General features: G+C 56.1%; 1 protein-coding gene across 2 annotated transcripts in view; it reads right to left on the reverse strand.

Annotated features, from left to right (window-relative positions):
• The window catches only part of BCOR (BCL6 corepressor), a 114,694-nt gene that overhangs the window by 76,558 nt on the left and 10,752 nt on the right, over positions 1-27,384 (reverse strand). Inside the window, exon 1 of one of the 2 annotated variants that reach the window (XM_068532968.1) lies at positions 9,472-9,528. The exons of the other annotated variant lie outside the window; for it this stretch is intronic. The gene's annotated coding sequence lies outside the window, so the exon portion shown is untranslated. Of the gene's footprint in view, positions 1-9,471; positions 9,529-27,384 lie in introns of those variants that run through there. 2 annotated transcript variants of the gene reach the window in all.

The raw sequence follows: 27,384 nt of genomic DNA on the forward strand, positions 1-27,384 counted from the left end.
AGTAATTGTGGCTCACGGGCCTAGTTGCTCCGCGGCATGTGGGGTCTTCCCAGACCAGGGCTCGAACCCGTGTCCCCTGCATTGGCAGGCAGATTCTCAACCACTGCGCCACCAGGGAAGCCCCATATCATTTCATATACGTATTTGTATATATAAATGTCTCAGCTAGAGATACATAGTTTTGGTTTGAACCATCTGTTTCAGATTGCATTACTGTTCCCAAATCTTCACCCCACCCTATATCCACGCCCTTTGCCACGTGACTTTACAGTTCATCCCTCTAGAGGTGGAGTGGCCCCCCCCACCCCATTGATGTCAGGCCACGAATGTCCTTCGGCCAGTGGAATGTAAGCAGAAGTAACAGTGTACAAGCTCTGAGTCTAGGACTTGAGTCATTGCATTTCTACTCTACCCTCTTACACTTCTGCTATTGCCAGGAGGCCGTGTCCCAAGTAGCCCGTTCGTCCTTGGAGGATGAGAGACCCATGGAGCAGAATGGACCCAACCCACACTTGCAGTCAAGCCCAGTCGGGCACAGTCTAGATCAGCTAACCACAGGGGATCCACAGACATGGATGTGAGAACTAAATGCTTACTGATGTCAACTACTAAGTCTGGGGGTAGTAGCTCGTTATACAGCATAATTGCAGCAAGCGTGGACTGATATTCCACCTGAGCACTTTATTCCATCAATGCACGATCTGCCATCTAAAAGAACATCTCATTTCTCTCCCCTTACCCCCTGTTTTTTTTGACCATGCTGTGCAGCATGTGCATTTTAGTTCCCAGAGCAGGGATTGAACCCACACCCCCTGCACTGGAAGCGTGGAGTCTTAACCACTGGACCGCCAGGGAAGTCCCTCCCCTTACCCTTCTTAATTCTTCATAGATTTATCATAACCTGAAATGTTTTATATATATATATATAAACATTTATATATATATATATATATATATATATATGGCTCATGCACTTATTGTTTCTCAAGTAAAACAAAGTTTTATTATGGCCAAGATACTGTTTTGTTCCCTGCTGTAAACGCCCAAAGCCCTAGTAGGAGCGTGGCAGGTGTTAAATAATTATGTACGGAATGGATGGATAGTCCTTTTTGCCTTCAATTAATATGCCTCTTGTCTAATTTGTGTTCCTCTGTGAAGCTCAACGACGTGGTGATAGGCAAAGTTGAGGAAGAAGAAAACATTTTGTGCAGAAAAAAAAATCTGTGAGCAGATCGCCGGATATTGTCCCTGATGAGGGGTGAGGGATTTTTTCCTCAAGGAGCCGCTCCCCGTGGTCAGGGCCCTCAGAAACCACAGCAGGCCTCCAGAACTGTGACAAGTCAGCAGGTGGCTTGGCCAGCGCCATCCAATGGAATCACGACACTGCTAAGTTTCTGTGGCCCATCTCAGGGGCTGTCCTCAGCCTTAGGAGGTTTGTGTGTGTCGGTTCACTGGGGGGAACTTCAAAGGGACTGATGTGGCTTCCAAGAGCCGTCAGGACATTTGACTCCCTGGCATCGGGCCAGCATCACACGTTAATTAAATTATATGGCAGAAACACCACAATGTCAAGGTCAGACATTACAGCCGTCAAAGCCTAACATTAGGCGCAGTATTTTATAGCACAGAGCAAAGTATACCTTTAAACAAATTTCCTTATCTCTCCCGTGTCGTCTCTTGCCTCTGGCTCGTCAGACATCTGCCATTCGACGCTGCCCATGTGAAGAGCATCCTGGACAACTTTGTCTGAGGGTCCTTAAGACCCTCTCTGGCTTGTCAGATGCGGGGGTGGGGGGGTGGTTCCTGGGATCGTACCCACTTGCCCCGTCTGACCCTCAACTTGGGCCTGAAACGGGCCTTTGTGAGCCTGGAACTCCCTGAGGGAGAAGGATGTATTCTTCCTGGCTTTGTCCCGAAAGTAAACGCTAGTTCTTTCTTCGAAGATGGTTCTATCAGCAGGGAAGCAACTAGCCAGGCTAGAAAATGGGGAGGAAAAAAAAAAAAAAAAGGCTTTCCCTCCAAATGTCTTTTTAATAAGCACGGCTAGAAACTCTTCATGAGTGTGGAAACTGTCCAGGGGAAGCCCCCGGCTCCGAGCAGAGCTGAGCCAGGGCAATTCTCTCAGGCTGGGAAGGATTATGAAGCCACATTCTGGGTTTCCTCCGGCCTCTCTCGCGGTTACTGATGAAAACTGGGAGGCCATGAACTCAGGGCCAAATGACTCACGTGCAATCACCGAAGCAAAGCTGATACCAAATGTGTTTGTCTTGTCTCCCCAGTACCTGTTAAGCACCCTCTATATGCCAGGCACTATTTTACTTGCTTTAGCTCCATAAACTAACTTAATTCTCCCAACATTATGAAATCTGTTGTTTTATCTTGCCCCCCCCCTCCATTTTATAGACAGGCAAAGTGAGGCACTGAGAGCAATTGCCCAAGGCCACACTGAGAGCAATTGCCTAAGGCCACGCAGCTGGTCAAGTGGCCGAGCCAGGTTTGGAAGGAACCAGGGCAGCCTGGCTGTGCCCTACCAGCTACTGTGTTGTCTTGGCTATTGAATCCCAGTAACCTCCCACGAACCAAGCGCAACGATAAGGTGCTGGGGGCTATGGGGGGAGCACCCTGTACAAGCAATGTATCCATGAGGGCCTAAGTAACATTTTAAGATAAAGTTAAATTAATTCAGATCTTTGAAGGGGTTTTGAATTCTTTCCAAGGGTAGGAGTGTTGAATAAATACAGTGCTTTCAAAAACCTGCCTTCCTTTATGGGTGTTCATTGTACTTGTTCTTTACATTTTTCTGTGGGTTTTGGATTTTTTTTCAAAATAAAATTTAAATGTTTTAAAAAGAATTAGCTTTGGGCTTCCCTGGTGGCACAGTGGTTAAGAATCCGCTTGCCAATGCAGGGGACATGGGTTCGAGCCCTGGTCCGGGGAGATCCCACATGTCGCGGAGCAACTAAGCCCGTGAGCCACAATTACTGAGCCTGCGCTCTAGAGCCCGCGAGCCACAACTACTGAGCCCTCGTGCCACAACTACTGAAGCCCACGCGCCTAGAGCCCGCGCTCCGCAACAAGAGAAGCCACTGCAATGAGAAGCCCGCGCACAGCAACGAAGAGCAGCCCCCGCTCACCGCAAGTAGAGAAAGCCCGTGCGCAGCAACGAAGACCGAACGCAGCCAAAAATAAATAAATAAAACAAATACATTAAAAATAAATAAATAAAAAGAATTAGCTTTAATAGACTATCTTGGGGGGTTTCCCTGGTGGTCCAGTGGTTAAGATTTCACGCTTCCACTGTAGGGGGCACGGGTTCGATTCCTGGTCAGGGAACTAAGATCCTGCATGCTGTGGGACAAGGCCAAAATTTTTTTAAAAAAGAAAATAGACTATGTTGGGGAGGGTAAGCAAGAAACCGGGAGTGGTGATTGCCTATAGAGAGGCAGCCTGGGTGGCTGAAGAACGGTGTGGTGGGACGGCGGAGAGGCGTCCCTTGATATTCTCGGAATTTTGTGCCACAGGCAGGTGTTATCCGTAGCATCTGCCGTGCACGTGACATCGTCTGGGTGGAACCTCAGGAAAGAAAGCGCAGAACTCCCGGTTCCCAAGTCCCTATCCAGCAGGCTGGGTGCTCAGAGTGTGGGGGAATCTTTGGTTATCCAGCTGTTAAGTGGAAAGTGGGCAGAAACACTCCATCCACTCTTTGGCTTGAAAAATATAAGCTTGAGGAGGAAAATCAAGGGCAGCTTTCTGCCGGCTTTAGGTGCTTGTGAGCACAGGGAGGTTTTCAGCCACATAGGGCTTCAATCTCTCGGGGAGACTGTAAGTTCTCTAAGGAGGGGCCCAGAGCCTGGTAGCCTGGGGTCTCCCCCAGCCACCCCCAACAGTCGCAGGCACCGTGCTCAACAGACAGAAGGGGCTCTATGCAGTGCTTGTGGAATGAATGAGCCGTGCTCACCTTCGGACAGGGTCCATCTGGCCCGATACTCTCCCCGTGATATGTATGGGTACCTCTTGGGGCCTGGATGTCACACTTATCGCGAGTTAGCAGTGCTTCCCAGCCTTGACACACATAGAACGTGATGATATTTTTACGACGCACAAGGGTAAACAGCGACGAAGTGTTCACAACGGCCGCACTTGGCTGCTCAAGGCCTGAAGCTACCCCCGCCCCTGCCAGACCCACCGGGCCACCCCAAGGGTCTGGCCCACTGGCAACCCCGTCGCTCTTGGCAAGCTCTGGGTGGAGGGCTGCAGGGGCCATTCGCTGGCCGTCTGGAGCTAGCCACCTAGATGAGGAGAGGGCGGGCCGAGGGCACTGCTAAGGGGCAGCAGGGTTTCCTGGGGTTCGGGCTAGGTGCGAGGGTGTGCCCCGGGCTGGGGGGCGACGTGGGCCTGAGTGGTGGGCTGGACGGGGCAGGCTGCCAGCTCCAGCTGGCCCGCGGCCAGGAAGTCTGACTGAACTTGGGCCAGCCCTGTTGGCCCACAGACTCTGTAAGCTGAACTGCTCCAGCGCTCCTGGGCCTTTGTTTTCGCTTCCCCACCGCTCTTCCTTAGTGTTTAGGAATGTGCTTTGAAGGTTCCAGCGTGTTTCGCCTCTGCTTAGAGAAACCAAGAGCAGAGGCTGGGCGGAGGCCAGATGGCTGCAGGGAGGGCACCTGTGATCACACTGCGAGCGCCCCAAGGGGCAGGTGGAATCCAGGGGGCGCAGAGCGGGGGGCGGGGGCACTTAAGCCAGCCCCCTTTCTCTGCTGGAAGACTGTTTCCAGTGCTAAACCTTGGAGAGTCTCGGGTTTATTTTGCTAAGGGAGGCGGTATTCCCTTACCAGCTCCCCCAGAGAGCCTCCATTTATCCAGGAGCCTTTGGGGGGTAAGCTACACTCTCGTATTTGTCCAGAGCAAGAGAGAGAGCTGCAAGTAGTGCTCGAGCTAGAAAAGTTGCCTCCTCCGTTCGCACGAGACTCACTTTCCCGGCCTGCCTTGGGAAACGCCGGCAGGCCCTCCGACGACAGCGGGGTGAAAGGCCCTGGTCTAGATGGCCTCTCTCGCACCTCCACCCCTGGGAGAGTGGCCTCAAGTCCAGGCTGCCCTCCCGTAAACCTCGCTGTGGCCCTTCCAGTGGCCAGCTTCCTTATTCCCCAGCCCCATCGCCCACCGTCCTTCATGGCCTGTGTTACCCCCTACTCACCTGCTCGGGCCTTTGAGGGCCCCTAGCGCTGTGGTCTCGTAGGCCCAGCACAGCGCTTTGCACACAGCAAGCGCTTAACAAATGCTATGTTGCAAAAATACCTGGGCTCTGCAGTGACCAAGATCACCCTGGGTCCCTCTCTAACCAGAAGTCCTCTTCCTCCTCTGATTCCCAAAGCAGGGAGCTCTGGGTTCTGGTCCTACTTTTGGCACTGATGTGTCACCTTGAGCTAGCGTTGTCACGCTCTGAACCGATTTCCTCAGCTGGACTAAATGGGGGCTCAATCAAAGCCCTGGCGGCTATGCTCTGAGATCTGCGCGCACTCCTGTTTTCCCAGCTGTTGCTTTAAGCCCTGGTCTGGCCATTTCCGTCCTGCCAGGGCTCAGGTCTTAGTGGGGTCCCTGGCCTTCGGCTGAGGATGCTTCCTCTGCTTTTCCACGGTCCGTTTAGCTTCACAACATACACACCTGGTCCTTGGGCTCCTGACACGTCTGCTCCTTTCTGTCCTCACAGCCATTTATACAGCTCCGGCTCCCACGTGCGACGGGGCCCGTGGCACGTGAGCAATAACTCCAATGCCACAAGGGCACCCGAGTCATTTTTCTGCAGCTAGCATTGTCTGTTTGGAGCTACGGAAGACCTCCCTCCTGCCTGGTGGTGACACAGGCCCTGTTTAGTTATGTGTGGGCTCTGGATTTTTTTTTTTCTTCCTCATTTCCACGTCTCCTTGATTTCAGCATGAGAGTTAAATGTGCACTCAGAGGCTCTGCCGAGGATAAACAGAGAGTGTGATCGGGGGATCCTTTCCTGTCTCTCTCAGAAGATTCACTTTCTCTGCCCAGGTAATGACCGCCTCCCCCCCACCCCACCCCACCCCACCCCACCCCACCCCACCCCACCCCACCCCACCCCACCCCAGCTTCCTCTCAGCCTTCGTATATTTAGTGCACGTTGCCCTGGATAGAGTTTAATTAGGCACCAATGCACCCAGGGGCAAGGACCCAGGCCCCCTCTCGGGCTGAGCAAATGGGGCCCAGCCCAGGCGCAGGAACCTGCAGCCAGCCTCCCCCCTGGCTGGTAAGTGATGGGCTGCCAGCAGGTAGAGGAGGCTGTCCATTCTCAGCTAATGATCGCCTTAGGCGCCAAGTGATGGAATATCCAGGCGGGCTGGCGAGCTGCAGGGTGCGGCCAGGGACAATTGTATGGACCAGTTTAACAGGGCTGGGGCGGGGTGGGGGGAGGAATGGCAGAAGGAAAGCTCCGTGCGTGCGTGTGCTTGCGTGTGTGCTTGTGTGTGTGTGTCCTGGTCTCTTTTCTCTCTCCTCCCCGCTGCCTTTCCCTCGTTCTTGCTCTCGCTTTCGGTTTTCTGTTCTGTTTCTAGCCCACGCGAGTTGAAATTAGAAAGGTCTCTGCATTCATTTATTTGTTTTAATAAAGACAGCGTTTTTAAGCAGCATATTTGCAGCAATTGAGTGCTGAACTAAACACCAAGCCAACTAAATGTGTTAGGGGGAAATGAAAAGTCAGTTTACAAGAAACATATAATTAATACGTTCTCTGACTTTCCCTAAGCCTTTGTCTGGCTGAGGACAAGACAGAGGGACCATAATCAACTTTAATAAAATGAAAGATGGTATTGAGGCAAAAGGAGAACAAAAAAGTTTGGAGTAGGAAACAGTCCTCAAGAGGGGATTCTTGAGTTAATAATAAATGTTTTAAAAAATGAATCTTTTCTTGCCTTATTTTTAGTCAACAGCCATTTTCTCCTTCTAACTACAAAGGCTCCAGAAGGCTCTAGTTTGTACTGTACCTGTTAACAGTGACTGAAGCTGAGACCTGGAGGGGGTAGGGGGAAGATGGTACAAGGAACCGGCAGGAGATGCATGGGACTTTCCAGAGGCTGATATACCTAGGATAATGGAAATTACTATTGCACAACACCAGAATCTTCACGTGGCCTGACTTCCAATAAACTGTTCCCCTCCTCACACCTTGGAGAAAGTGAAATGAGACATTAGACTTTCAATAATCTCATATGGTGATGATCAATCAAAACCCAGAGGAGAAGTCCAATTTATAGAAACTGTATCTGCTTCACTGGGCGGCTGAAACCAGGGAGCTGATAAGAACACCGTGCTCGCCTTTGATGTGTGAAGTTGCCCCAAAATGACAAATGCCAAAAAAACCCAACCCAAACACTGCCTGTACGCATGGGGGCTTTTCAAAGGGAGAGGGTGCTCGGGAGAGGCCCATGCCGCTGCAGATCACTGTAGCGAAGCACATGTACAGGCCGCATAAAAACAATTTATTTGTATTATCTTTTGGCTATTTTAAGTTGGCCTTTCCATCTTTCCTGTTTGTATTATCGCAAATGAAGTTTATTTGCTGAATTAACTTTTAATGGATCCTCTACTTTATTCTTCAAAGTTGGCTTCTAGGACTTGGGCCTTTTTAGTCCGGACCCCTCTCGCCTTTGTGACCAGCTCTCACCCCTCACCCCCATTCCAATCCTGGAGGTGAAGGGCTCTGCCTCTGTTAACTCCTTGCCTGCTGGTGTCTTTTCTCTGTAGCTACTAATCACCTCCTTTTGATCATTGTCAAGTTCTCAGGTTGAAGGAAGGAGAAAGGACCTCTTGACCATTCTGGCTGGCTTTCCACATGAGCCTGAAAATGTCGACAAATTTGAAACATCTGCCGGTCTGCTTTGGTCTGATTGCTAAAATATGCCGACCCCAAGCCCCCTCCCCCCCGCCCCTTTTAATCTGTTTCATATTCACAAATTAAGCATTTAGTCTGGGTAATAAATCAGGGCGGTTTACGAGGCTCACACGAGACAAACAAGCGAGTAGGGCGCAACACAAGCCCCTGGAAGCGGCGTGCGCGGAGCTGCCAGGAGTCGGGAGCTCCACGCGCTCGAACGCGGAGAGCAGCCCTGGCGCGCCCTGACATGCCGCCAGCACCCACACTTTGGCTGGTCCCCGAGCGGGCGGAGCGGAGGGGTGCAGAGGAGCAGCCCCAGCCTGGGCCCACACCCTCCAACCTTCCGCGCGAACCCGCGGCGCCCGGCCCGCCTCAGCTCTGGGCAACTCGGCGCCCCCGCCCTGCCAGGGAGGGGCCACTGGCAAAGGCGACGGCCTCAGCCAGCACACACCCTGTGGTGGGCCCATTAAGCCTCTCCCAGCCGAGAAGCCGAGAAAGCTGGATGCCCCTCCCCCACCTCTTCCATCCGGCTGGGCTCAGCCTTAAAGATCCCAGGCCCACAGTCGCAAGCAGTACGAAGGATCCCCCTCCACATCCACGAGTGACCTCCACTGAGCCTGGGCTCGAGGCACCGCCGCCTCCCCCCCCCCCCAATCTCTCCGCGTTGCCTCCTCCCAGGTTTTGGTCCCAGCAGCCACAAAGCTACTTTCCGATTCAAAAGGGGGGGGGGGGGCGGGCGGGGGAAGGGCTCTCCTTTAGAGTGCATCAAGGCTTAAGAGAGGCATGGGGAGGGGAGCAAAGGCACAAACAGGGCTCAGGGCCCCGCTGCAGAGACCCCCGTCCGGGCTTTAGCGACCACCCAAACTCAGGGGGCTTCAACCTGTGCGTTTCCCCCCCTCCCCTGTGTGCATCAGGGAGAAGCGGACCTGGACCGGGGGTCTCGGACCAGTCCCAGCCTAGGACCTCGGGAGACCCTGAAGGGGAGAGTGGCTCCAGGTCACCTCGTCCGAGCCTCCGTCGCCGTGCCATGCTCAAGTTCCCTATCGATTGGCGTTCTCAAACGCTATCGTGGGACGCGGCGGCAGAGAACGGAGGGCGGGAAATCGGGAAGCCGGAACCTGCAGCCCACCCCGGACCAGAGCGGGGTGGGGGGGAGGAATAGGAACAATTCCCCCATCTCGCAACACAGTACACGCATCGCCCTTCCTCTCTTCTCCCAGCACACATTCCGACTGCGAAAGCCATTACCGCCGGCGCGCGAGAGACTTTTTAAATATTTACAGCCCGCTCTCCGCACGGTAGCCTGATCCATCTTGTGGGCGCGGAGGCGGGGCGCGGGGCTCAGCTCCGGGGGAGGTGCGGAGCCGGGGCGGGGGGCTCCAGCCGCCTCCCCCGGCGGCCCGCGGGTCCGCCCGGAGCTCCCCACCTTGTCCTCCCCACCAGGTGGGGAGGGGGCCGGAGACTGCGCGCAGCGCGCCCGGGGCCCTGCCAGGGCCTGAGCAGGCGGGGGGCAGCGTCCGGGAGGAGGGAGGGCCGGGAGGCTGATTTAAAGGTTCTCACCGGGAAGCGAGCGAGGCACAGACCTGAGAGCCGCCGCGCGGTGAAATCCGAGGAGCTCTCTTGGCGAGGAGGGGCTGTCAGAGGCCATTTATCTCTCGCCAGAGTGGAGGCTCGGCTCCCACACCGCCCGCGAGTAACAATGGCAGCGATCAGCAGCTCTGCACGCGCTTCAGTGCATGAATGGATTGCGGAAGATGCCTGCGCTCCTCTCGGCTCAGGCGGCTCTCGGAGCGCCCCCTCCCCGCCCGCCGCCCCCGCCCCGCCGGCCTCCTCCGGCCGGAGAACGCGCGGTGCGCCTCTGGGTTCGCGAGTCCGGTCACTCTCACCCCGACCCCCCGCCGCCCTTCCCCCTGCCGCCGTTCCCAGGGCCCTGGCACCTTGCCACCGCGAGTCATTAGGGGCTGAAACTTGACACAAGCCTTCCCGACGCAGACACCCCCGCCAGCCCCCTCCCCCCTTCGCTCCCCTCGCGGCAAGTTTACTTTCAAGGAGTTGGACGGTGTTTCCGCCTCAGAGACCGCCCGCGCACGGGTCCCAGGGGGAGGGGGCGGGCTCGGAAGGGTGTCTTCACCTGCCCCGCGGCCTAGGGTGTTCGCAGGCCCCCGGCTGGCCCCCAGCCCCAGCGTCCAAGGCCCGCGCCCCCTCCTCCTCCCTTTGTGGCGGCTAATCCACCGAGAGTCCCTGCGATCCGCACATGCACACGCACTTCGGGCACCGCCACCCGGACCCACACGTCCGGCCAACTTTCGTGTCAGCGGCATAGCCGTGTACTCAAATTCTCAGAGGCTTACAGTCTCGAGAGTTCGCAGAACGCCACAGACGGCGCGAGGTCGGCCGCAGAAGTGGTTCCCTTTAACTCTGCAAAGTAGGTCTCATAAAAGTCCCCCTCCAGTTGCTGCCTAGGGCTGGGAGCAACGAGGAGCGCAGTGAGGGATACTCCGAGCCCTCTTGGGTTTGCTTTCGGAGAGCTAAACCAGAACCTCGGCATGTTTCAGTCCCGGAGGTCGCCGAGCCCCGGACGCTGCAGCCTGGCGCGGGGGAGGGGGCGCCAGGGGTGCGCACTCGCAGCGATCCGAGGGCAGTGCCAAGTAGCCCGCGAGAAGAGGCCAAGCTGAGCCTGGGTTGAGGGAAGGCGGTCACACACGTGCGCAAAGAGCGAGGCAGCGTAAAAGCTGAGACGCACTCGGAGAGGCAGAGCGCGACCGGCCGACCCAGGAGACTGGCGAGGGCAGGCGAGAAGTTGGCAGCGAAACAAAGCGGGAGGAGAGAGCCAGGGAGGCTCAGCCGCAGACCCGGAAACGCAGGCAGCAGCAGATGCCCGAGCCCCGACGCGGAGGCGTGCGCAGCCAGGCCCTGCCTGGCATCCCACGGTTTGCGCGCCCAGGGACGCCGACGCGGACTCCCGGCAGGGCCTACTGCCAGAGCTGGTCTCCGTTGGGCCTGGGCTGGCTCGGCGAGTCAGCTTGGACCTTCCCAGCAGATGGTGGGGTCCACGGAGTGGGCTTAAATGATAGGTACCCCTCTGGTCCCCGCCCCTCCCTGACCCCCGGACAAAGGTATGGGTTTGAGGAGCTCCGCACTTTCTCAAGGCAAGAGTGCAGCCCTCGAGTCTCCACCCTGGGGGGCCTCTGGCAACTGTTTATCTGACTTGGAGGCGCTGGGAGGCCGCCACCCTCGACCGAATTGACATTCCAACTTCCCGATCGCAAGACCCCTACGGCAAAGCCCACGCCCTGACTTTCCAACAATCGGGAATCAAGACTGGACTTCCCGCCAGGAGGAACAGCGTCATGTGAGAAGAGACCCCCAGCCTCAAGTTCTCCGCCGCTCCCTCCCATCCCACCCCCACTGGGCCAGCAGCGCCCCCTACTCACTGATCCTCCCCACTTCTCCCCCCCGCTGGCTCCGCAGCCCGGGGCAGCAAGCCGCGGAGCGCACCTCTCCTCCTCGAATGAAGCTGAGCGCTTTCCCGCGGCTGTTGGCTTGGCGGCACACTGGCTGTACCCACCCCCACCGCGCGCACACACACAAACACACACACACACACACACACACGAGTCGTTCTCGCCCTTCCTGTCTCCCTGCTGGGCGTCCTCGAAACCTAACTGCACAGCCTGAGTGCAGAGCCCCGGCAGAGTGGGGAGCCCGGGAGACCAAGCGGAGGTGGCCAGGGGAGAGGAGGAGAGGGCCCATAACAGGGGAGGGGGCGCACGCCTGAGAGAAAAGAAGCCAGCCCGGAGCCACAGCCTGGAGGACAAGGAGAGCATAAAGGGAAAGCCAACACTAATCCCTCAGCCAGCCTATGTGGGGCCTGACAGTTTACAAAAGCCTTTTCCCTGAATATTATCTCCTTTGCACCGGCCTCACCACCGGGCTGTGAGGGAGGTAGAGCAGATAGCGTTACCCCCACTGGCAGAGGAGAGAGATGGGGCCCAGAGGGGTTAAGAGAGGTCTGCACCAAGGTCTCAGAGCTAAGAGTGGTGGAGGAGGCCCCAGGCCTGGGGTTTCCTGCTCCCAAGTTCACTTTCCTGTTCAATAGCTGTGTGTGTGAGTGTCTGGGTGAATATCTGTGTGGAGGGGAAGGGGGATGGCCGGACGGGAACCAACAGTCCCGTTAGGGGAGTCCAGGAAGGAAGGACACAGCCTCACACCTTTTCCTCTACTCAGGTCTCACCCGACAGCCTCCGCTCTTTCCATAGCAGCCTGCGAGCTGGCCCCCAACCCACCTGCCCAGGGGTGAGCTGTCGGTGCCTGGCCGTGCCTTCAGCAGTGGCTATTCCAGAGGTTTGGGAGGCCCCGCTCTGCTTGTCTGCTCAGCTCTCCTCTCTGCCTGTCATCCCCGCCCCCAGCCTCGGCTGCAGGATGCCTTGCGTCCAACTGTGGTTTCCGGGCAATAAAACAACTATTAAAGTCTCAGGCACGGCTGGTGATTTGCATCACATCCTCTCGTGCATGGATTCAATATTTAATACACAATATTGAATACGGATATTAAAAATCAATAGCTGGGGATCCCTGGGGAGGCGGCACAGTGCGATCCTGCTTCAGGAACACAACCAGCTCCTCTGAAGAGACAGGAACGGCAAGTTCAGCCAAGCTGAGCCCAGCGCCAGGGAAGTGAGGAGTAGTGGATGCCTCTCGGCTTCCTGATATGCTGAACTGTGCCATTCCTAAGTCACGCTAAAGGGAGGCCAAAGGAATGATGTGCTCCCAGGCTTTACTAGCTGGGGAGTGGGATGGGGTAGGATTTATTTCCAAGCAAGCTACCAGGTGGATGGAGCCGCCCTTTTTGCTGCCATTTGCACTTCAGTTTGGTTCAGGTCTGAGTCCTGCAGGCAAGCACTCAACACTTCCCACCATAATGGCTCCTTCCCAGGGCCTCATGACATCCATCACCGATAGGCCCCATGGGGAGCTTTTGGCATAAGCTTTCAGGGAGATGGACTGGGAATTCCAATGGCTCAGAATATTCTTTGCACAGTAAAAGAAATGTGAATTAGGCTCGGAGTCACAGGGTCTTCTGAGGCACCACCAGCCTTCAAGACAGAAACCCTCGGCCATGTGACCTGCTGAAGGGCCTGGTGATGGCTGGCTGGTGACAGAGAAGGGGACGACGATGAGAAGGAGGCTGGGACATTGAAGTACTGCTGCTAGAGAACAAGAATCTGTCTGTTAAACAGCCAGGAGAAGAGCGAGCTCCCGGGACGCACAATTATCTTTTCAGGCCTGAAGAGGAACACAAATTACTTTCTTCTCTATCAAAACACAGAAATACACTTTCCCCTACACAGAAACAAGGTTCTCACACACTGATAGCGAAGGGGTGAAGAAGAATAAACATCTTTGAAAGGATTCCTTTTTTTCCACTACAGAAAGAGAAGAGAAACTAACAGTGGGAGACACACTTAGGTTATCTGATTGGAAGGACCTGGAGGTTTATAGATGCCAAAGAACTAGGTGAACTTGACCTATTGAAGTGCCATCCCAGACACTAACTTATAATATTAGTTTTATAGATTCCCTTTTTTATCATAGCTTAAATCAACATGGATTGAGTCGGAAATCTTGCTCTGGTTATAAATAGAAAGGACACCTCAGGAAAACCCCAAAGTGGCAATTTGGGTAAAAGTTAGAAGGGAAGGAAAGAGGTGTTAGAAAATGACAGTTAATGAGCCAGTGGCCTTGCCTCTTTGTTCCCTAACAGTTGTCAGAGAAACCATCAAAGGGAGGGAACAGGGGCCCTTCTCAGAACTGTCACAGGAAAAGCTGATGCTCTCTGGCTGCTATAGATCCCCTCGGTGGTGGCTCACAGACCCAGCCCCCTGGGAGTTTGCCTGCCTGTATTTATGCGTTTCCGGGCTAGGGGTGCAGTCACTTTTACAACACCGGGCCCCGGGCCTGTGAAACCCACTAGCAAAAGTTCTTTTCAGAGGAAAAGACGTTCTAAGGCGGATGTTGGATATAGAGCAACTGCTCCAGCATCGTCAGCAACGTCTTCCTGAGTCCTTCGGCACTACCAAACTCCCTGGCTCCTTCCCACCTTGGCCATCGGGCCAGGTTCTGGGCCTCCTCCAGACCCATGCAGACCTGACAGTTTGCAGACCCCACAGTTTGCACCTAGCAGGGTCATGTGACTAGGGTATGAGACAGCTGGCCAAGGAAGAAGGGAGGCTCAGCTGGGGGGACCCAAGGGCCCAGGAGGGCCTCCTGGCGCAAGCTCAGAGCTGATTCGGCTTGGAGGAGGTAGGCAGCCCCGGACTGGTGGGCCTCCCCACCACCCCGCCCTTCTGAACGTTGTCCTGGAACCAACCAAAACTGCTAGTGGAGTTGTTCCTGAAGCCTCTCAGGGACTACCACTACCTCCGGGTGCAAGACAGCAAGGACGATGGCTTTCTGTCCATAGGATCCCCTGGATAGTATTTGCATTCACCAAAACAAGGGGCTTGAGATTCTGGCGCGAAGCCTCACAGTTCGAATAAGACTCTACCTCCCCTCCCACGCCCCTCACAAACACACCCCCGAACTGCTGGGGTGTACACCGAGCTTGAGGCCAGGGTCAGCGGAGGGACGGTCCCCACCACCAACAAGTTGCCGGCGGAGATAACAGCTGTGGGAGGGGGAGGGGAGCCGCAAGCAGCCACGACTGAACGGTTACGATCTAGAAAATTCAACAAGAGGCCGCCGCGATGGCGGCGGCGGCGGCTCCAATTAGCTGAGCCAACTGGGAAGGCAGAGAGCGAGGCGGCGGCCCCGCCGATCGTGCCCGGGGCGAGCAGGCGGGCGGGAGCGCGGGGCCTCGGAGCTGCCCGGGCGGCCCTCGCCCGGCACCTCCCGCGGGCTCTCGGAGCGCGCCTGGTGTTTACACACTGTCCTTCCGACACGGGATCAAGTTTCAGGCCGCGCTGGAGGCGCCGGGGGCCGGCCACAGGCCCGGGAGAGGGGAAGAACTGGAGCGGGATCTAAGGCAGCGCTGCGCGGACAAGAAGGCCTGGCGCGCGTGGGCACAGCTAGTGCAGCGGTTCCCCCGGCGGTGGGGCGAGGGGAAGTCCATCGGGCAGGGTGGGCAGGGGCAGGTGGGCCTGCGAAGAGCTATCGGGAGGGAGAAGCATCTCCGAGTCGCAAGAGTGGTGTGCTTTGCTCACTCTGGCCGGAGAACTAACCCCCGGCGAGGGGAAGGAGTGAGTGCCCAGAAGCCGGGCGCAAAGACTGCTCTGAGCGCCCCTTGCGAGCTCTTCACTCCTTCCCCCCAGTTCCTTTGATACACTACCGGATTCAGACCATTGTTGGGGAGGAAGGGGGGACGGTCTGTGGGCTAGAAGAGGAATGCGCTATTGGAGACCTCGAGCTTCCCCGCGCGCCCGGGCCCCGGGGCTGCCGAGGCCTCGGGCCGAGTGCCGGAGGGCTCGCCGCCCCGCGCCTCCTCTGAGCTGGCAGCGCGCGGGTGCCCCACGCTGTCAGGCGGCGGCGGGTGAGCTTGCAGCAGCACAGGCACACTGTAAACAGCTGCGTGCGCCCCCCCCCCCCCCCCGCCCAGGCTGGGAACCTCACCCAAACACCATGTCGCCTTCTCTCCGGCTCCCGGCAGAGGCTGGGGGGGGGGAGGGGGGAGGCGCCGAGGGCAAGGCTTTTGTAGCCGAGCCCGAAGAAGGAGGGCCCCCACCCCACCCCCAGGCCACCGTGGCCCGGGAGCGAGCGTTCTGAACCTGCAGGGGTGCGGGGTGCTGCGGGGAGGGGAAGGAGTCAGCGCCTGCCCCCTCCCCACTGAATGTCTGCTTTGTTCCGGAAAACAAGGGAAGCATTAGGCTGCTGCCCCCGGGGAAACACAAAACTTCTTTTTGAATCTCGGGAAGGGCGGTTGACTGCGCTACGGGGCTCCTGAGACAGACCGAGGAGGGGAAAAGCTGAGAGGGCGGGTGGAGACAGGGAGACTCCGGAGGGAGGACGACGGACGGGGGGGGTGGGGGTGGTCAGCCGCTCAGGGTGACCGGGCGGGAGACCCGGGAACCTGACTCGGCGCGAAGGTGCCGCGCGAGTTCCAGCGAGCAGCCGGCCCGGCCAAGTGGCGCCGGCCCAGCCGGCGGCCGTGCCAGCTTCCTGCCCTGCCCAGGACCGCGGAGCAGTCGGGGACGCCGCCGCAGGCTGGCCCAGAATCGCATAAGGACAACGGGGATGGGGGGCGCAAAGCTACAACTAAACCCTGACTAGAACTTTCTGCACCACAATTCCCCCCCACCCCCAGAGTGGGCCCGGACCCCGGGCCTGTGGGGCGTCGGCTCTGGGCTTTCAATCTTGGAGGAGGGAGGGGGCAAAGGCCTAGGGAGCTCCCCCGCGCGGGAGGTGGGGGACAGTCTGAGGTGTCTTTGGTCCCATTTGATGACCGCTAATCCGATCGGCTCCCGGCCCGCTGTGCCGTTGCGAGGGGGCGGGTCACTTCTGCCCTGGCCGGTGCGTGCGGGCGAGGGAACGGAGCGAAAGCAGACCTGGAGCTCTCGCTCTCCAGCTCCCTGTCCTCCCCCGACCGCCACCCCTCACTTCGCCCTTCCTGCACCTGAGGAAGGGGAGGACACCCAGGCTCTGCCCCACCCTCCGCGGGGCGCTCCCCTCCGCCTCGGAAGCTCAGAACGAGAGCGAGGGTTTTCCCCCTTTCCCCTGGGCTCGCTGGGTTTCCAACTTCCTCTAAACCTCCCTCCTCGTTCCGAAAAGCCCCGAGGAGGGGAGCGGAGAGGAAGCACGCAGCTAGTGTGCGAAATGAAGACCATGTGTGGGGACGGCGGCATCAGAGTGCAGCCGCCGCGGGGTGGGGGGTGGCGAAGGCCCCCGCGCGGCCGGAGGCTCGGGGCGGCAGCAGCCAGCGCCTCTGCTCGGCGTTGGGGACGCGGAGCCGCAGCGAGGAACAGCGAAGAGGCTGGGGCGGCCTCGTGGCGGGCAGCAGGGAGGGGGGTGCGGGGGCAGCCGCGCCGTGGGGGGCGGGGGGCGGGGACGCAGCCCAGGCTTCCTGGGCCGCAGCTGCGACCGAGGGCGCAAGAGCAGATCGTGCTCGGCGGCGGCGGCGGCGGCAGCGGCGGCTCGGGCCCGCCGCGCTCGCAGCTGAGACTCAACAAAGGGAGGCGGCGGGCAAGCGGGGGAGGGGCGCCGCCGAGCGTTCGCTGGCTGCTGTGGAATAATAAAAAATAATTAATAATGATAATAAGAGAAAAATCCCCGGGCTTTCACGGGAAGCGCGCTGTCCTTGAGGCGGCCTCTCCCGCCTGGTCTGCCCGCCCCTCCCCCTCCCCCTCCCTCGCCCCCTCCCCTCCCCGGGAACCGGGAAGAGAAAGGTCTGCAGCTGACAAATGTTATCCATTCTCCCCATCGATCGCGGAGTGTACAGATGTGAGCGCTTGATGTGCCCGCGGAGCGGCGGATCCTCCCTGCTCGCTCGCTCTCGCCCTGGCTCTGCTCGCCGCCCCCCTCCTCCCCCTTTGTTCTCCTCCCCTTTCCCTCTCTTTAAATAGATTTCAGGGCGCTGCCTGTTGGAGAGCAGCTGGCGATCTCTCCCGAGAGAGGGAGCGAGCGCAGCCCGAGGTGCCCTGCCACCAGCCTCCCCTCCCCCACCTCGCCTTCCCAGTGCGGTCCCACCCCCCACCCTTCTCCAGTTTCCAAAACAGAAAACACTGGGAACACCCACGTCCACTGCACCGCGAGTCTCTCGGAGCCTTTGGACCCCTCGCGTTGTCCCCGTGCTGTTCCCCGTGTCGGGGTGTGTGTGCGGGGGAGGGAGGGGGCGCACGGAGGGGACCCAGGGACGTGCCGGAAGGGCCGAGGGTCGGGATCTTTCCCCGGCAGCAGGAGGGACGCAGCCCCGGTCACGCTGAGAGGGGACAGTTTACCCATTAGGGAAAGTCGGCGGAGGCGGCCCTTTTATTCCTCTTTTGCAGATGGCAGATTAAGCCAGCAGCGTCCGGCCTCAAAAGGGCCGGCCGCTCGGCTAAGGGTTAACCCGTCGGCCGGTAATCGCGGACACACACACACACTCACACACGCGCGCGCGCACGGCGCGCCCTCCCTGCCCGCCCGAGCGCCCGCCACAGCCCGCAGTGCGCCCGAAACTAGGGGTGGGGAGAGACTCGGGGGGAGGGGCGGAGTGGGCTTAACCAGGCCGCTCGACTGAGCCGAGGCCACCTCGCCGTCTGTCACTTAAATGATTGTCCTCCGCTCCGCTCGGTGCGGTCAGTACGGGCTGTTAACAGGCAGTTGCAATCAGTTTCCGAAAGGTCAGCCAAGGTCCTCCGGCTCTCGCAGACGGAAGGCATTACGAAACCGCTTTTGTATCTGCAGGCACTTTAGAAAAAGAGACGAGGAGGGGCGCACTGCAGCGCCGCGGTGCTGCGAGCCCCGGGAGAGGGGCGGGAGCCGTGGGGCGGGGTAACTCCCCCCCGCCGCCTGCGGCCTGGACCCGGCAGCGGGGAAACCGCACGGCGAGTGACCCAGGCCCTCCCGGTTTCGATGGGGAAGCAGGAAGGAAGGGGGGGAGCAGGCGGGGAAGGAGGAATGGGAGGAAGTGGGAGAGGCGTCCTGGCTCCCCTCCTTGCCCGGCCTTCGGCCCACACCAGGACCCAGACCGGGGCGGGCGGCCTTGGGTGCCGCAAGATCCCGCTCGGACTCTCAGGGCCTCCTGTCTCTGGGAAGTGGGGCGGGGGAGGAGTTGGGGGGAAAAAGAGAGACCCTCGCAGAGCAAGCGAGTCCCCGCGCGGTGTCTGAAGACGCTGCTGTTGCAGCCGCTAGAAGTCGTCCATCAGCAACCAGTCCAACCTGCCAGTGATAATGTGCGATCAACACCAAATCACCCCCGCCAGGCGCGATCCATCATCGCTGCGCGCCGCGGGCCCGCGTGAAGCTGACTCGGGGCTGGGGGTTGGGGGGTGGGGAGCAGGAGGCTGTCGCCCAGCGCACTGGGACTCTCGGCGCACCTAGCTGCCCCTCCGGGAGGCCTGCATCCCGGCGTTCATAACTCTCCAAGTTCCCCAGCCGCAAAGCGCAGACCCGGTGGCTCCGCGTTCCCGGCACAGGTCACTTAAGAGCCCTCACGCCCTACTATCCAGGTCACACCCTACAAAGCCGTCCCTTCCTCGGAGCTGCCCTGCCCGTCCCCTCCCCCTTCTTCGAGAAAGACTGGCTGGCGGGAAATTAATATTTAATATCGTGAAATTGATTAAAGGGCTGGAAGCCGGCGATGGGGTGGGGGGAAGGGTAGGGGCGTAATTAGAGATCTGAGAGTTGTGGCCGCTCCTCGTCTGCTCCAGCCGCACGCGGCCTTTGTGAGGCCGAGGCGGAGCCGCGCTGGGCTGAGCCCGGCGATCCCGGGGCGGTGGCCCGTGCTGCCCAGGATCCGGCCGGCGCCCGAGGGTGGAAGGCAGAGGCCGCACTGCGGGGGCAGGCTGTCCCGGAGGTGGCCAGTTAACCTTAGCACACCTGGGGCTGCGCGGACAGCCGCGCTTCCCTTGCCTGCCTGTATCATGGGCTCATCTCGGCTGCAGGAGCCTGAGGGTCGGGTGCTGCAGCTTTTCCCAGCTAGTTTGGCGCAGAAGGGTCTTCCCCGCCCGCCGGGGCGGGGGGTGGGGTGGACCCAGGAGGGTGCATCTCCCCTCCGATTCTAAGGTCCCCAGCGCTGCCTCACACTTCGGGACCCGCTCGGAAGCCGCCGCCCCAACCCTTGCCTGGGGTCTTCCGAGCCTCCCACGCAGCCCTTCGGGAGCAAGGAGTCAGGTCCATCCAGTTCTGTAACTGGGGGATCCTGAGGCCGAGGCTGCCCGGAGCTGCCGCTGGTTCTCTCTCGTCCAGGCCCCACCCCGGGCCGCTGACACCCGGGGCAGCTTAACTCGTTCAGCTGCACTGCAGATGGGGCCTGCCGCTCGAGGCGGCGGTCTCCAGGGAGCCGTTACCGAACCAGTTCGGCCGGCGCCTGTCGTACCGTTTATGGTTACTGCGCCTCCCGGGAGGGGCACGGGGCTGGACAAGGCTGGAGGTGGGTGCCCCCGGGCCACCCGAGCTGGCGCTACTAGAGGAATTCGGTGGGTGCAAGGTCTGCGGTAACCCGTTGGCGCGGGCTACGGTTTAGAAATCAGATGGTTGGCTAGGTGGCAGGCTGGCTCCTGCAGGCCCGGCTCCAAAGGGCCGCTTTGAACTTTTTCTTGTACACGATTTATTTTTTTTGGTGAAGCGGTCTGTCTGAAAAGTATCAAGTGTGCAGAGGGGAGAAAACACAAACACAACAAGCAGGGTCCTTGGCCCTAATCAGCTGGGGGGGGGGGGCAGGAGGGCCCACAGGCTCCAGGCCCGCTAGAAGGAAGGTCAGGACCAGGGAGGATTAGGCCCAGTCTTGGGTTTATTGCTGTACTTGAACAAAGCACCGGGGGCTGCCTAAACTGGGGCAAGAGAGAGGTAATTAATAGAGGGGCTGCAGAAGTAAAGAAAGGCTGGCGTGGCTGCTGCCTGGGTGGGTGAAGGAAGTGTTCTCCATGAGAATAACCAGCCGGTGCAAACATTATGCAGAACGACTTTATTTCACCAAAACAAAACAAAAAAGTTCACATTCAGCCTCTCATGCTGAGCTGATAAGCAACTTGCAAACTTCGGATGGAATCTTGAACCAGTGGGAGGTGTCAGGCTGCAGTTTACAAAGGGCAATGGGAAGCTTTTCCGGGTACTTCTCCGTTCTTACCATTGTGATTCTACCTGCTTCAGCTACTCCCTCGGGTGGCCCTTCTGACCTCCCCACCTGAGCCCAAGGTGAGACCACTCAGAATGGACAGTATTCATCAATGCCATTTCTGGTAAATTGGGCCTCAGGTTCTGGAGTGTCCTAGGAAGAAGGCAGCCTACACAGTGCGCATACTGATGTCAGTGCAAATGTGATGGGCGGCTCACATTCTGTAGCCTTTACTGGATTATATTATGGATTTCCCAACCGGATGTACCCCGTTTTCCCAGACATTCTTGATTTCAAGAGCTCTGGGCCCTGTATCTTAATCGGGCAGGATTCGCGACCTGCGGTCATGGGTATTGTGTAACTGTGCGTATTGTGTCCCATGCCTTAGCGGCCGAGCTGCCAGGATGGGAGGAAATGGCTTGGGGGTGAGGCCTGCACCCAGTGGTACCCACTGGTCCTCTGTCCACTGTGTCTAGTCTGACAGCCATCCTCCTCGCAGTCCTCATCTCAGCCAGGGCCTGTCCCTACCTCCCCCTATCAGGAATCCGGGGGAGTTGGGTGATAAAACATCCCTTTAGGAACCATCCAGGTAGGACGCAGGGCAGGGAGCTTGTCTGGGGAAGGGGCAGGACTGGGTCCTCAGGGGTCCCCGTAGGCCAAGCAGGAGCGGCCTCCCCGCTGGGGGCTCGGGCCGGGCGCGCCGGCTCCTGGGGAACTGCGCCCGCCTCTCCCCCGGGCGCGGGCTGCACGCCGGCCGCCATCTTAGCCCGGGCGGCGCGGGCGGCGCTGCCCCCGGCGGTGGGACAGCAGAGCCGCAGGCCGGGCCGAGGCGGCCGCGCGGGCGTTGCCGGAGCGCCACGCCCGCTCCCTCCGGAGGCCCCTCCGCGCAGCGGGTCAAGGCTGACCCCTGGCCCGGGGCGGCCGCTCCTGGTCAAAGCGCGGCCTGTAGTCGCCCCTGGCCGCCACGCCAGAGCGGATTTTAATCTGGAGAAACGACCTCCGGTTCCCGGACTCCTGAATGGTCCACGCGTTATCACCTGTCCCGCGCCCAGCGGCCCGGCCGCGCATCCCGCAACTTGGGCTGTTCTCATCCCGGGGGGCGAGGCCTGCAGCACAGTCCCCGCCGTTCAAGGGGTCTCTAAGCCGCTTTCGGGGCAAGAGAGGATTTGAAAGTTACCTCTCTTTAAGGGATCTTGATTGGAGAAGACTGTCACTCTACTTGTCCGCTTTTTGACAGGCGTTTATGGAGAGCTTGCTAAGGGCAAGGCACTGGCTTAGTCCCTAGGGGAATCCAAAAGTACAAAAGTGAATTTTGTAAAAAGGCACCCCTGGCCCTCAGGTAATTTACAATCTAGGTGGGAAGGCAGACTTGTAAATGACTCACTAAACACAAATAAAAGGCAACAGTGAAATGAATGTAAACAAAGGGCATGAATCCTGCAGTAAATGGTCTGGGGAAGGGCCAATTAATTATTTTTAAAATAACCTTTACTTCTAAAAATGTAGAATCAGTTCTGGGAGGGGAAGGGAGGATAAAAATAATGCTAACACTGAATAGTTCCAGGGTTCCAGGGAATAACAGTCATCACTTCTGAAAGGTTGATGTTTAGGGAAAATGGTGAAAGTTTATTTAAACTAAGCAAAATACCAAGATTCAGAAACTTAGGATTCATTTCTCAGCTCCTGACATAAGCTGAGCTGTAGAGATGCAATTTTCCATCCAAACACAATACCACCACCTCCTACCTCCCCCGCTTTGAAATCGGTAAAACTCCCACCACACTTCATAAAAAGAAAAGTTTTAGAAAATAAAACTAAATGGGAGATTAGAAACTTCTAAAAAAGGTTTCAGACTTAAAGAAAATGGGAATGAAAAAAGAAACACACAAAACAAAAAAGATCAGCCTATTTGCAGATGGTCCCCAAGATGTGAACGCAGAAAACTGTCCCAAGATGATTTGTACAGAGGTTGGAGAGTGTGGGAAAATTAGTCATAGGTCAAAGAAAATTAAGCAAATAAAAAATGAGGCAATTATTAACTCCAGGAAAAAAAAATCGTACAAGAAAGGAAATGCAATCACTGAAGCTCATTTGCCTCATCAATAAACAATCTATATGTGGTCACAAAGTAAACACTGGATATGAATTTAATAAGAAATTATGATACAGTTCTATTGTGAGAGTGGGGGAGGGGAAATATGATGCAGAGAACTAAAATCCTCCTCTACCGTAGCAGGAGGTCAACAGATGATATTATTATTATGGATTATTTCAGAGAAGGCCACATCTACGTGTTACTTACAAATATGATGGTATCTACCAGAAGAAACCAGCAGAACAAGAGAGGGAGGTGCCCCCGGGGGACTGCTTTTTTGTACCAAGCCTTTACATACTATTTGGCTTCATAAACTTTGGGTAAACAGTCCTTTGTGAAAAATACAAATTAATTTTTTTAAATTAAAAACACACACTTATTTAGAAGAATAAAACTCTGAGAACTCTCAGCCACAATGATGTAACTAATGTTCTTTGAAAGTATCTTCCTTCAACATACTCAGCTCCAATTACCCAAAGTGTGGAAAGAAACAGGGAGAGAGGAGAATGGATTTGGAGCTCCTGGCCTGTACATTCCTAGTTATAAAGGAAGAGCAAATTTGCTGTTCTCGGGAGAGATGCCATTTCTGGCCTTACTGTGAAAATACCTTCCCAAATATTAATGCAATTCCACATACCCATACTGTCCACTATAGAAATGAACAAGAGTAAGCTTTCCAGGGCTAATTTAGAAGGCTTCCAAAGGCTTCCCCTAGGACCCTACTGCTGACACCAGAAAAATCCCTCTTTGGAGTTAACTTTGACTAGGAATTGCTTTCTCTGGATGATCCTCCACTTTTAAATGCAAATTGTTTTCGTCCATTACACATTAGTGTGAATTTCAGTTCACAGGTAACCAGTTAGGATGTCCAACTCTATGGCACCACCTGTTAGGGTCTTACACTCAAATGCCTACACCCACTACATAAAGGCCTGCAGTTAACAACATCCCTGAAAGGCTTCACATTCAAAAACAAAGAAAACATCCCCCCCTCAAATCCCACCTTGCTGGCTAAACAAGACACATAGGTAGAGTGACACCCCTGTCTTTTTTTAAAACGCCAAATAAAGCCTAGGAGGGATCTAGTAATTCAGTAGTTTATGAACATTGGACCCTGCAGATGAGAGGGGACAAAACAAAGAGCGAGTAACGGGCCTACTGCTCCAACCTGCTGGGTCAACACTGACTTGATCTGCAGCCTAAGGCTGGCCCGCTCTGCTCCCAAGATGCCCTTTTGACCCCCGTCCTGCCCTGTGTCACCATCTCTTTTCTTCTTGATCAGAGAGAAAATCTGTTTCTCCTCTGCCCTGAAAACAGAACTGCCACTAGCCTACTTGGTGACTTTGGGAGCATTGGAGAAAGGTGCCTCTGGGCCTGAATTCCAAGTCCTCACTCCCCGTCTTGGCTGGGAACCTTAGTGTAGTGCACAAACTACACAACCTGATGTGGTGACCCTGCTCGAGAAGCCAGCTTATTTCGGGGGCTACCCTGGAGGTTGGTCAATTCTGACCCGCAAGGTTCCTGCTGCATCTGGGTTTCTTTGGTTTCCAGCACAGCAGACGTGGTTTTCAGCCCTACAGACCCTAATCACCTGAAGAGAGGCTGGGGTGAACCAGCTGCATCCTGGGAAGTTGGGGTGAGGTCAGGAAAGGGGCAGGTAGGTCCCAGTTCACCCAGGAGTTCTCCACTAACTCTGGGACTTCGATGTTCATTGAGATCTTTTAAAAACATGAGCATCCTGCCCCAAAGCCTTGCTGAAAATGAAATCTTCATGAGCAAAAAGGAAAGCAGGCCAGAGGGTGCACATGCCTTTTGGAATTTCAAAAACGGGAAAATGATTAGATTTCAGATTTAGGGAAGGTGTGTCACATTAAGGGAGCCAGAGAAAATAATAACTGCCAATTCCGAAGCAAAGCAAAATCGTGTTTTTCCACTACGTTGCTATCTCTGTCTCCTAGTCAAGCCACAATGAAATAGCAGATCAAATAGCAGATCAAAGGCAGAGGCAAATACAATTATGTTGCCTGTGAAACCCCTAGCATGAAATTAGAAGTCAAACTCTCCATTCAGGGGTTAGAGACAAGGATAATGGGAACCCGAGGCCCTAGAGATGTACCCAGCTCCTTTCAGTCACAACACTATCCATGCTGGATATTTAAAACCACACCTGGGGGTAGGGGACGAACAGTAAGTATTTGAGTAATTTATTATTAGAGTAATGTATTATTTTTTTCCACACTTTAGCAAATGCACTGACTACATTTCCAGCTCTGTACCACAGAAAGATATCTGTATGTTGAAAAAAAAAAAAAAAGTGATTTGCAAGCAAATCGTGAAACTAATGTTGCCTGAAGCGATGAAGGGTTTACCACAGATCCCCCCAAGATGGCGGGTGAAGGATGGTGGTGGCCAGATTCCCAGTCCTGTCCTTTACCTGCTTTCCCTTTCAACACTGAAGGGCCTAAAACCCAGCTGATTCCACCAACCAATTCTTCCTCAGTTCTTCCTACACTTCACAAGCTCACAGAGAGAGCTGTCCTTTGATATCGTCTATTTTTCATAAAACCCATATTTGCTTTATGGCTCTATTTCTTTTACCCTGGCCTAATTTTAGCTCTCTGTCTCCCCCTCACCCCCCATATAATTTATACAGCCTCTTGAGGGTACAAGCTCCTATTATAACATAGACTATTGTGTTTAGAGCCAGTGCTAATTAGGCTTAGCTCTCAAGAGTGCCTGGCATGCCTTTCTTTCTTTCTTTTTTTTTTTTTCTCAGTGGCCATAAGTTCTTTGACACTCCTCCCAATGAGGGGTGGGGTCTATGTCCCTTCCCCTTGAATCTGAGTGGGCCTGCGACTCATGGTAGGCAGTAGAATATAGTAGAAATGACACCACATGATTTCTGAGGGTGGGTTGGAAGAGGTGATGCTGGCATGCTTGTTTTTGGAGCCCTGAGCTGCTGCTATGTAACTTCAAGTCCTACTACCCTTAAGCCACCATACTATGAGGAAGCCCAAGCCACACAGAGAGCCCTGTGCTTGTGCTGCAGAACACAGCTGAGGTCTCAGCCAGCAGCTGGACAGGCGGGGGAGGCAGCGTCCAGATGATTCCAGCTCCCGGAATTTCCACCAAATTCTGGACCCACTGAGTCCACAAGCAGAATTCAATTGCTTCTACACTAGCTCCCTTGCAGCTGACAAGCTCTGACCCTCACTTGCCACAGTCAGTAGGGGAGGTCAGTTTTATAACACGTTGTGAAATCCATAGAAGAAGACGAGCAGATTAAAAACAGAAGTGTGGAGAACAGGACATATTTCATCACAACCCAAATCCTCCACCTTGGATGACACAACGCCTTGTTCTTTATGGAATCCCTGGAGGACAGACGGTGACCTGTCTCCTCCTCAAATCTGATCTCACATTTCCCCTAAAGGATCTGGTTGAAAGGACCCCATTTGTTGTTCCCTCCTGACCTACGCTGGCTGTACAAGGGAGCCAGTTCACGGGGCAGGAGAGAGGGACTGAACATTTCCACCGGCCTAGCTTTGCTCTCCCGTCTTTCCTCCTCCCTCCCCTCCCCACCCCACATTTTCCTTGCCTCTTCTTGAAGGTTCTCATGTCGGGGAGGGGGTGGGATGGAATACAGAAGAGGGATCAGCTTACTTCATTTTCTTCCCAATTCCTCCACAAACCCCACATCTTCTCATTCCCTGGCACCCAACTACCCCATTTGTGTCACAGTCCAGACAAATACGTTTCCATTCATGATACTCAGAGTCACATTTGCTTGGCCACACCCACAGAATCACCCAGCAGCACCCCTGGCCTCTCCCTCCCCCTCCCCCCTCTTTCTCCTCCCCCGAGGCAGGTACTCACAGGCCCCTGCTGCCCAGGCAGCCCACCGACCCTAACTTACAGCCTGCCCTCCTGGGGAAATGCTGAGCTCAGGGGAGACCTGGGGAGGGGCTGCAAGACATCTGGAATGTGGAAGACTGAGGAGGGGAAGATGGAGGGGCCAGGTCCTAATCCCCATCCCCCAACACACACACCCAATAAGCACAGCAGCCAAGGAGCAGGAGAAAAGAACAAGTCGCCTGCAATGTGGAGAAAAATAGGCCACATTTTGCGTGGGGTGGGGAGGTGAGAGGTGAGGAGCTACTGAACAGGCCAGAATGGGCAGAGGAGCACCCAAGGGCCTGGGACCTACCCCTTCCCCAGAGCCTGAGTCCAAAGGCTGGCGCGGCTCCCCGAGCTCACAGCTTTGGGGCTGCCTGCCTGCTGGACAGTGGAGTCCTGCAGCTCCAATTCACAGGGCTACTGCAACACACATTTTAGAAACAATTCTCTCTGCTGACCCAAATCCCAGGCCGGTGAGATGTGTGCCCAGCTAGGACCTTTCTTCGTATGCTTCAAACAATATCAGCCCGAACCCTTCCTCACTCCTTCAAGAACAAGGGTACAACATTTATTAAAACCTTATTATTATTATTATTATTGATTAAAACCTTATTATTGCTTTACATGCAATTACTTCACCAAATCTTTCCCCAATCTGGTGATGCAGGCATTCTCATGCCCATTTCACAGATAAGGAAACTGAGGCTCAAAAAGGTTATATAACCGCTGGTGGCAGAGCTCCCATCTTAAGCCCAG

Source organism: Eschrichtius robustus, chromosome X, assembly GCF_028021215.1.
Source record: "Eschrichtius robustus isolate mEscRob2 chromosome X, mEscRob2.pri, whole genome shotgun sequence".
NCBI classification, from domain to species: domain Eukaryota; kingdom Metazoa; phylum Chordata; class Mammalia; order Artiodactyla; family Eschrichtiidae; genus Eschrichtius; species Eschrichtius robustus.